Here is a 9,833-nt window from a genome sequence, read left to right as displayed (position 1 = left end):
TAGGGAAAGGAAGAGTCTGTCACAAGAAGGCAAACAGAAGCCAGAACACTTGAGGCTACCCAGGTCATGGTGAAAACTTTGGAATTTTTTGAAATGCATGAGGAACCCATTAAGACATTTAAAGCAGAGATGTGACACTATTTGATTTACGCAACTGCTTTTCTGGGGGAGAGGAATTTCCACCTTTCAACCTGTGCTACTTTCACTTAAATAGTACTCTAGCCTCAGTGAGCAACCTCAAGTTCCTTCAGAAAGTCAAAGCATTTCAGACATGAGGACAGTAGCACACGCTGTTCTCTTTGTCTTAAGATTCTTCTTTGCATTCATCTTCCCTTAGAAAGCAGCTTCTACATCTTGTCTTAATTGAGGCATTCTCTGGCAACATGATTTAAAGGTAAACACCATTATTCTTTCATGGGCCACTATGTCCTCGTTCTTCATCATAATTTTAATTCAGTTGTGTGCATTTTCTTTTTATGTATCCATTCCTCCAATTAACTCAGCCCTATGAGATCAGATGCCATGCTGCCTTTGTATTACTATGTTGATACTGGAAATTCAATACATATCTGTTAAGCACATAAATACATATTTACTGGAATAATAATAAATTTCCATTTCAACAGACATACAATTTTTAGAAAAATATTCTAGTTTTATTCCTATTCATTATACAGATTTCTGCAGACATTAGTCATAATGGTAAAATCTTAAAGTTTTCTCCTAAGCAAATCTCATGTTTCCCTTTCTGTCAACTCAACTCCAGAAACAGTCTCCTCAACACACTTGGAGACTGTCTCAATCTGAGTTTGTGGATGGCACCAAGGATTCAAATTTCTCAATGACTTAGCTATTTAGATCAATATATAGAATTATGCCTATAAAGTCCTTTAGGAAAAACAACATCATTCTATTATTTTTTATAGGGATGTTGTTTTCCAGAGTCTGCCTGTGTCTAGTTTGTTTTATGGCAAATTTTATTTCATATACTGTTACAAAAATCTTTCTATAATGCATTATTTTACTCTTCAGCCTTCCTTAGAGTTGATGATTCATAACAGAAACATTTCCAAAGAATCTTACAGTGAGAGTGTCTTTGTGAATATCACTGCTGAAAGTGGGGAAGGTGTTTAAGCAGATGGTCACCGGTGTACCAGATTAAAAACTTACTTGTATGTTGCAAGAAGTGGTAGGAAGGGAAGGGAAGTTATGTTAAATTTTATGTTATGTTTGTTTTCTGGTAATTGATTTATTTTCCTAAAAGTAGAGTAATTGGGGGAGACATGAATAAATTTGAAGTTTTGACTATATGAATATGAAGATACAAATGTTTGTTTAACAGTTACTTTGTGTGAGGCATTATACTAGGCCCTGTGGTGCTTATACAGGTAAAGAGACACAGCCTTCGACTGCAACAGCTTACCTTTGAAAATAGGAGGAAAAGAAAAGTTCAGAAATACTATATAATTGACCCTTGAACAACATGGGTTTGAATTGTATGGGTCCACTTATAGACAGATATCTTTGAATGGAAAATACTACACTACTACAGGGTTTGTGGTTGGTTGAATCTGAGGATGCCGAGCAACCTCAGATAAGAGATAAGAATAGGGAGGGCCGACTATAAATTAACCCTGTGTTGTTCAAAGTCAACTGTAATATCCCTCAGAATATGTAACTATTAGATCAAGAAGACAAGGTTTTAGGAATCATGAAGGAAGGATGAGTTTACTTTTAGCTTTCAGATTATCTGGCAGTTGCAGAGAAGTGACTTTTGGATGATGGATGAAATTTCTACCAGCAGATAACAAGATAAGATCATACTAGGCTAGGGGAACACTGTACAAAAAAGTAACAACACACAAAAACTTAGGATACTTCCATTTACATTGCATAATACATTTCTGCTATAATACAGCATAAGAAAGGAAATTATGAGAAAAGAGCCTGATAGATGATTTCACCCGATAATGGAAGATTTAATGTCATCTCTAGAAATCTGGACTTTTGTCCATGAGGAAAAGAAGAGCCATTGAAGATGCTTAAATTATATATTACATTGTGCCTGTGGAATAGTTCTCTGCAGCTATACCTAGAATAGCTGGAGGGGAATAGTTCATGATAAGGAGTAGGGAGGTGATTTCAGTAGTCTTGGGAAGGACTTATGCTAGGATAGAGCAAAGAAAATAAAAAGAAAAGGTGTAAATTCAAAAAGTTGTAATGAAGTATTATAAGACATGGTGACTGGTGAGATGTGCAGAGTGACAGAGAGAGTCAGAGAGTACTTCCAGTTGAACAAGGAGGACTCTGAGAGCAGTGCTCCCACGGACAGAGGCAGGAAGGGTAGAAGGAAGAACAGCTTTGTGAGGCAAATGAGCATTCTGGACACAATGAGAGAGAGTCCTACAAGAAATTGGAAATTTACATCTCAAACTGGGGGAGAGATTAAAGCTAGGTATCCAATTTGGAGCCTTCTCTCTGCAAACATAATTTTTAAAAACACCATTAGAAATGTATTTAGAAGGTACAAATCTTGGTCTAGTCATGCTGATTTTCACAAGTATCGATATATCCATCTGTATTCTCCTAATAATAATTTAATTTCTAGTTAAAGCTCTCATATCCCATGGATTATAGGGAGACTTTAATCAGTGAAGAGTGGAGGGTGTTTGTCCACATAGGTTGACACTGAGACACACGCCCCTCCCCCAATCTCCCAGACTGAACTTTTGAACTTCTCCTTGCTGCTTCTGCGCTGCCCTGTGGCCAGGAGTGTTTCTGAAGCATCTAAATACCTCAGTCCCTTAGTGCAGAAGTCATGACCTCAAAAATCTACAAGAGCCAAGAAGCTAATTGAAATGAGTGAATGCTTCTACAGTGTGTAACAGGGTGTGGTGGTAGCTTAAGGAGATTTCAAGCTCCTTATAAGCGGACTACAGAGCCAATCAAGCCAGTAGGTGGCAATCCTAGGAGGAAAAATGTATGCAACATTAATTATCATCTCAGAACAATAACCCACTGCATACACTCCCAGAAAGAAAGTGGTCTGTTTAGAGCTTTGGAGAACGGTACCAATTACAGAGCAGAAGAATATGAAATGGTAGGTAGAAACAGGAACAGCCAGAGTTAGGAATGAGACTTCAACCATTACAGAAACCACAGTCAAAGGAATTTTCCAAAACTGGATAGAATGAACTGTATTATCAAAAGGTGCAAAAGCATAGGCAAAAAAAGACAACTGAGGAAAAAAGCCACTCAATAAGCAATGAGAAGGACATTGAATTCTCTTTAGATAACTATTTTGATTCTTTTAGAGTGATAGATGAAATATGAAATTTTAAGAGATTTAGTTATAATTGGATGATGAAAAGGAAAAGGCAATGTGAAAATAATGCTTTTGAGAAATTCAGAACAAATGAAAAATATAGTCATAGTACACATGTATAAAAGGGTAAAAGTAAAGCTCCCTTCCTTTTGGTAAGAAATGGAGAAATTTTTCTTAAAGATATTCTTGATAGAAAATATTGCTAGAAAAATAAATAGAAAATGGTCTTAGAATGATAAATTTTCTCTACTACACAACAAATACTACAAATTTGTTACACAAATTAAAAAATAAAATTCATTTTATTTTATTTTTTTAATTAATTAATTTTATTATTATTATTTTTTTGGGGCTACATTGGGTCTTCGTTGCTGCGCACAGGCTTTCTCTAGTTGCAGCGAGAGGGGGCTGCTCTTTGTTGCCTTGAGCAGGCTTCTCATTGCGGTGGCTTCTCTTGTTTTGGAACATGGGCTTTAGGTGCGCAGGCTTCAGTAGTTGTGGCTCCCAGGCTCTACAGCGCAGGCTCAGTAGTCGTGGCTCATGGGCTTAGTTACTCCATGGCATGTGGGGTCTTCCAGCACCAGGACTCGAACCCATGCTCCCTGCATTGTCAGGCAGATTCTTAACCACTGAGCCACCAGGGAAGCCAGCAAAATTCATTTTTAAAAGAAACTATTTTGAATATTAGTTTTATATAATATACATTTATGTAATACATATAATATGATTATTTATTACATATATTTATGTATTATATAATAGACAATTAGCTTTACATTATGTATAAATTATATCTCTTGGATTTAAATAAATTGATTAAATTAATTTCATGAATGTAGCTAAATTAAAAAATTTTAAAGACTAAAAATAGAGAAAAATAACAGATGAATTAATTCATTTCTATTCAGGCAGTAAGGTGCCTTTTTCTTTTTTGGATATTTATGTATATAAAATGAAATAGACGTGTTCTTCAAATTCAAAAAATTTTCACGTGCCAGGGCATTGGATTCTTCAAGACTATTGTAAATTTATAGAATACAAATTTTTGGCATAAAGAATTAAATAATACATTCAATTTATTTGGAATAAGGTTCTAAAGTGAAGGTAAAGGAATTTATGGTATAAAAACTTAAACAATATATTTAAAATATTTAGACTAAGATTCTAAAGACCCAATTATACTTAGTTAATTTAATTGAAATGATTTTAAATATATTGTTCCATTGCATTGATTGCTAACTTGTAGGGATTTATGTTTATTAAGTTGCAGAATAAATAGGAACAAAAATAAGCAGTACTTGTAATTTTTACCTGTTAATGGCACTAAATTAACATTAATAAAATACTTCTTATCTCTAAAAGAACAAAATATAATTCTTTTTGAGAATAACTGCTGTTTTGACAAATATTATATCCTTTAAGAGAAGTCTGATGACCAAAAAACAATCTGTTTCTCAAAATGACTTTGACCTCCAATTCTGAAACTGACAGGGTGACTTTCCTCATGAACAAATATGATACGGAACCTTTTAGAGGGAAGCAAATATTTCAAATACCCAGGTGATCTCTTTTTTTTAATCTTAAAAATCAAAGCAGGTAATTTTACCATTGGGAGAAATTAAATCAGATGTAATAGCTATAACTGCTAAGATTTTTGTCCTTAAAGCCTAGAGACAATCAAAATAAACACAATGACTTTACTCCTCCTTAATGTGTTATTTATATACTAGTCTCCTGTTGGGAACTATATATATTTAAAATTATTTTTAGTTACTGATGACAAGTTAAATTCGTTTATTCCTATCTGGAATTTCTAACTTTAGAGATAAAAAAATCAAACATTCGCATTTAAAAAATTGGCAAGTACAAAATTTTCCCCTTGAAATGTAATGACACCATTTGAAATTAAAATGTTAACAATAAATTATAAAAAGTATTGAAAAAGTTTATTACTCTTTTATATATCAGGCAATAATAAAGGTAGATATAATTAACATTTTGCTTTTGAGAAATTACCCTTAAGTTTTAATATGGTCCCTGAAACTATTCACAACCACAGACAAAAGGCAGGTAATTCTAGTGGTATAGAATACACCTCCAATATTATTAATATTTACTACTAGACTCAGTAGGCATCTACTTATTCATTCAAGAAATGTGTATTAATCAGTATTTTTAATACATAAAAAATAAAGCCCTCTGTAAACCCAAAGGAGTCTTTTTATGTTATAAAAGAATAACTTAACATTCAATTTTAGAGTTTAGAATTCTAGTGCAATATTGAAATAAGATCATTATGAGACGGTATTCTTGGGACCAGCAGTTATTTATTGACATTTGTTCCCCAGTATCTGGTGCTAGTTGGTACGACCATTTACAGATAAAATAGGAGTTGATGGGGAAAAAATATATGTGTACCTCTTTAATGCAGCAGTATGAAAATCCACAAAAGAATAATTCACAAACCTAAATACAAGGAGAGAGGAAGAAAGGGAAGAAAGTTATTTTTTGTTTCCCCTGAGCAAACATGTAATTTCCATGATTTCTTTTTAATGACTGCAGTCTGTGGCCAGTAGGTACTGATTTATGAAAAGCTGTAAAAGATCAGGTGGAACTCTGCAGGACATCGTTTACAGCTGCACAGATTGAAACCTATCTAATTTGTCTAGTAAAAGTGTGAGCTCACAGTGCACATCACCCAGCCTATAAATTTCCCCTTCAGACCCAATGTCTGGGGCTGGGTCTAAAAAAACGCCAATGCCTGCAGCTGCTCAAAAAGCCCACATTCCCCTGGTGTGCATGAAGAGACATCACAGGCTCTTCACAGTGAGAGACAAATTCCTATCCATTGATAAACTCACCAGATGTCCTCTCGGAGGAGGAAAGGAACCAATTTTTATTTGAATTCCCCAGAGAAATCCTGGAAGTGGAAAAATGATACTTTGCAGGGCTGGTTATTCCTAGGTCACCGGCATTAAAATTAGGTCCTTCTTTGTCTTCCTTATACTTTGATCCAAGTAATAAACAGAAAGACTCAGTTGGGGTCACTCTAATCCTTAATCCGCACATCCTGTTTTATTTCAATTTGTTTATACTAATTTTCTCTAAATTCTTGTTGAGTCTGACTATACTGTTGAGTTTAAAAATACAAACCATTTTGAATTTAGAGGGGAAAATTCTGCATTTTGCTATTAGGCAAACTTCATAAATATGCTGAATAAATGTCCTGGGGTTTGATTCTTCATACCCACAAACCTATAAATAAAAAAGTATTGCTATTCATGGGACCAAGAGTCAACAAGAGTCGACATTAGATTCTGTGCTTCAGCTACTGTAGCAATTCAAGCTGTGGGGTGTGAGTGTGTGTGTATGTGTGTTTGCTTGCATGCCTGTAGATAATCTAGTACTTTATTGTCTCCTTTCTAGGTCTCACTTAATTTTTCTTACAAAATTTTCTCACATCTGATGTAATGCTACTCAATTTTGTTTACTTATTCCAAGTCTAATCCAATGGGTCCAATGTTATATCTAATGTTGGCCAATGACCAAGACTCTGTCATTCATGATGGTCATACAAAACAACCCAAGAATAATGTATACATTTTGGACCCCGGGTTGTATACCTATATCTGTAATTCCTCAAGTTCTTAGGAAAAAAACATAAGCAAGACATTTTCAATGATTTAAAAAAAAAAAACTTTTTCTTCTTTTTCAGGTGGGTAATTTAAAGAAGTATAGAAAATTATTTATGTATATGTTCCAGAAGAGAATAATGTATAAAATGTTATATTTATATTTTATGATGTTCTAGGTACCCCTAAAGGAAATAAAATTAATGCTTTGTAAAATAGTACCTAATTTCTATTTCTTTCTTTCTCTTAGATAACCTGTGAGGATTAGTTAAAACTAAACCGTAACACATAATACAAATTACAAACTCCATAATTTTCATTTTTAATTTATAATTCAAACACTTGAGGTAGAGAGGATTGAAGCAGTTGAATTTAGTCTAATGGAATGAAGTTTGAAAAGTCCTCCATATTCAGCTATCTCCACTTCACAAATCTTGACAGGGAGGGAACTAGTTATTGATCTATATTTTCCACAGAGCATGCAAATATGGGCAGAACCAAACTGTCATGTTCTCAGTGTTTTCTTAAACTGAGCACTAAAATTGTGTTAAATTTTCATTTTTATCAAATAAATAGTTAAACTGATTTTTAATTAATTAAAATTTTATTTTTATCAGATAAATTTAATGTCTCCCCATCAAAATCCAAATGAATTTACAATCCTCTCTTATATTCACAACAACAGCACACAGGTTCAGGGCATGCTTGTTCAGATTTCAGAATCTTAACCTCACACTTAAGTGTGTCTTGTATATTAGGGAGTGAGTTGGAAAAATATCATCAATAGTAATGGAAATTCCACATATAAGTGATATCATATGATATTTGTCTTTCTCTGTATGACTTACTTCACTCAGTATGACAGTCTCTAGGTCCAGCCGTATTGCTGCAAATGGCATTATTTCATTCTTTTTTATGGCTGAGTAATATTCCATTGTATATATGTACCACATCTTCTTTATCCATTCTTCTGTTGATGGACATTTAGGTTGCTTCCATGTCCTGGCTATTGTAAATAGTGTTGCATTGAACATTGGGGTGCATGTATCTTTTTTAATTATGGTTTTCTCCAGATATATGCCCAGAAATGGGATTGCTGGATCATATGGTAGCTCTATTTTTAGTTTTCTAAGGAACTTCTGTACTGTTTTCCATAGTAGCCGTACCAATTTACATTCCCACCAACAGTGTAGGAGGGTTCCCTTTTCTCCACACCCTCTCCAGCATTTATTGTTTGTAGGTTTTTTGGTGATGGCCTTTCTGACCAGTGTGAGGGGATACCTCATTGTAGCTTTGATTTGCATTTCTCTAATAATTAGTGAATCATCTTTTCATGTGCTTTTTGGCCATTTGTATATCACTTATATGTGGAATCTTAAAAAAATGGTACAAATGAACTTATTTATAAAACATAAATAGAGTCACAGATGTAGAAAGCAATCTTGTGATCATGCGGGTTGGGGGGTGCAAAGGAATAAACAGGGAGATTGGGGTTGACAAGTATACACTACTATATATAAAATAGATGACTAATAAGGACCTACTGTATAGCACAGGGAACTCTACTCAATACTCTGTAATGACCTATATGGGAAAAGAATCTAAAAAAGAGTGGATATATGTAAATGTACAACTGATTCACTTTGCTGTACAGAAGAAACTAACACAACATTGTAAATCAACTATACTCCAATAAAAATTTTTAAAAATAACAATGGAAATCTCCCAATTAAAAATTCCTTCTAAATGTGGGCAGGACTCTGATTTGTCGCTTAATTTTAGTTTTAGCTTCCACATATATTATAGGGGCATAGCATCAGTGCCTAACTAATGTAAGGATTAAAGTCCTTCATATTTGTCTGTTATGCTTAATATTGTAAGTGCTCATAAATGTTCAATATAATCCTTATTTCTGTTGTTGTTGTTACTATTATTTTTCATCTCAAAGCAAAGGCCTTCATAACTACTATTTACTCAAGCTCCCATCCTAAGAGGAAAGAATAAAGAGGACAATCAAGTGTCCACCTGGTGACTGGTTCCAGGCTTATGAGTCAAAGGACAGTCAAAGAGGCCACTGAGAGCTGAAAAGGCAACCCAGGCAGTTTACCAATAGGATGCTTCTCTTGGTTCTTCAGGGATGAAAATATGGTTTCCTCCATTTCTTTTGTTCCTCTGATTCACCATATCTTGCAGCTGGTCATAGATCTATAGTAAGACCTGTAATTATATAAAGCAATCCTAAAAGTTCTTGTTAATGCTGATTATATTGTGCAATAAAAGTCATAGTCACAATGTCTATCTATCTATCTATCATCTACTTCTGTATTTATATTGTAAATCTATTTGATGTCATATTTTTGAGAATTTCACTTATTGTCACTCATCTACTTTTTTCTATTCTTTTTGTAATTTTCATTTTTAATGACATTGTGACATTATTTAAGTCTGTGCTGACTTTATGTCCTGCTGTAAGTATAGTCCAGGTTGTTCAAACTGTCCCTTAGACAGCAACCTGCACTCTGTCTACAGATGAACATCCAGTAGCCAGGAGTTAATGTTGGAAACCAAATCCATCCACCAAAGAAGACAGAGGAGTATTTAGTGTGTTGTGTCAGCTATAACTGTAACCTAAATTATCACCATCTTTGCTAATGGTTAAACAAATTAAATTATAAAGTATGTATGGATATATTTATGCTTTTCACTGGCAAAGTTTCAGTAACTTAAAAAGCAGTCGTGGGTGCAGAAGGGGAGCACTGAGACAAGATGACTACACAGTATTCTTGCGAGCTGCCAGCTTGAGCAGATGAAGACTTCATGGCAGATAAATTTCACAAATAAACAGGAATGCTACATGAAATCTGGAAGTTCCTGCT

At 34.1% G+C, this 9,833-nt stretch overlaps 1 protein-coding gene across 2 annotated transcripts in view; it reads left to right on the top strand.

Annotated features, from left to right (window-relative positions):
* EPHA3 (EPH receptor A3) overlaps positions 1-9,833 on the top strand; it is a 372,025-nt gene that overhangs the window by 352,653 nt on the left and 9,539 nt on the right. The window lies entirely within an intron of this gene.

Source organism: Lipotes vexillifer, unplaced genomic scaffold (assembly GCF_000442215.2).
Source record: "Lipotes vexillifer unplaced genomic scaffold, Lipotes_vexillifer_v1.1 scaffold1602, whole genome shotgun sequence".
In the NCBI taxonomy this organism is placed as follows: Eukaryota; Metazoa; Chordata; class Mammalia; order Artiodactyla; family Lipotidae; genus Lipotes; species Lipotes vexillifer.
Note: the sequence above shows the minus strand (reverse complement) of the source record. Positions and strands in the feature narration are given on the sequence as shown.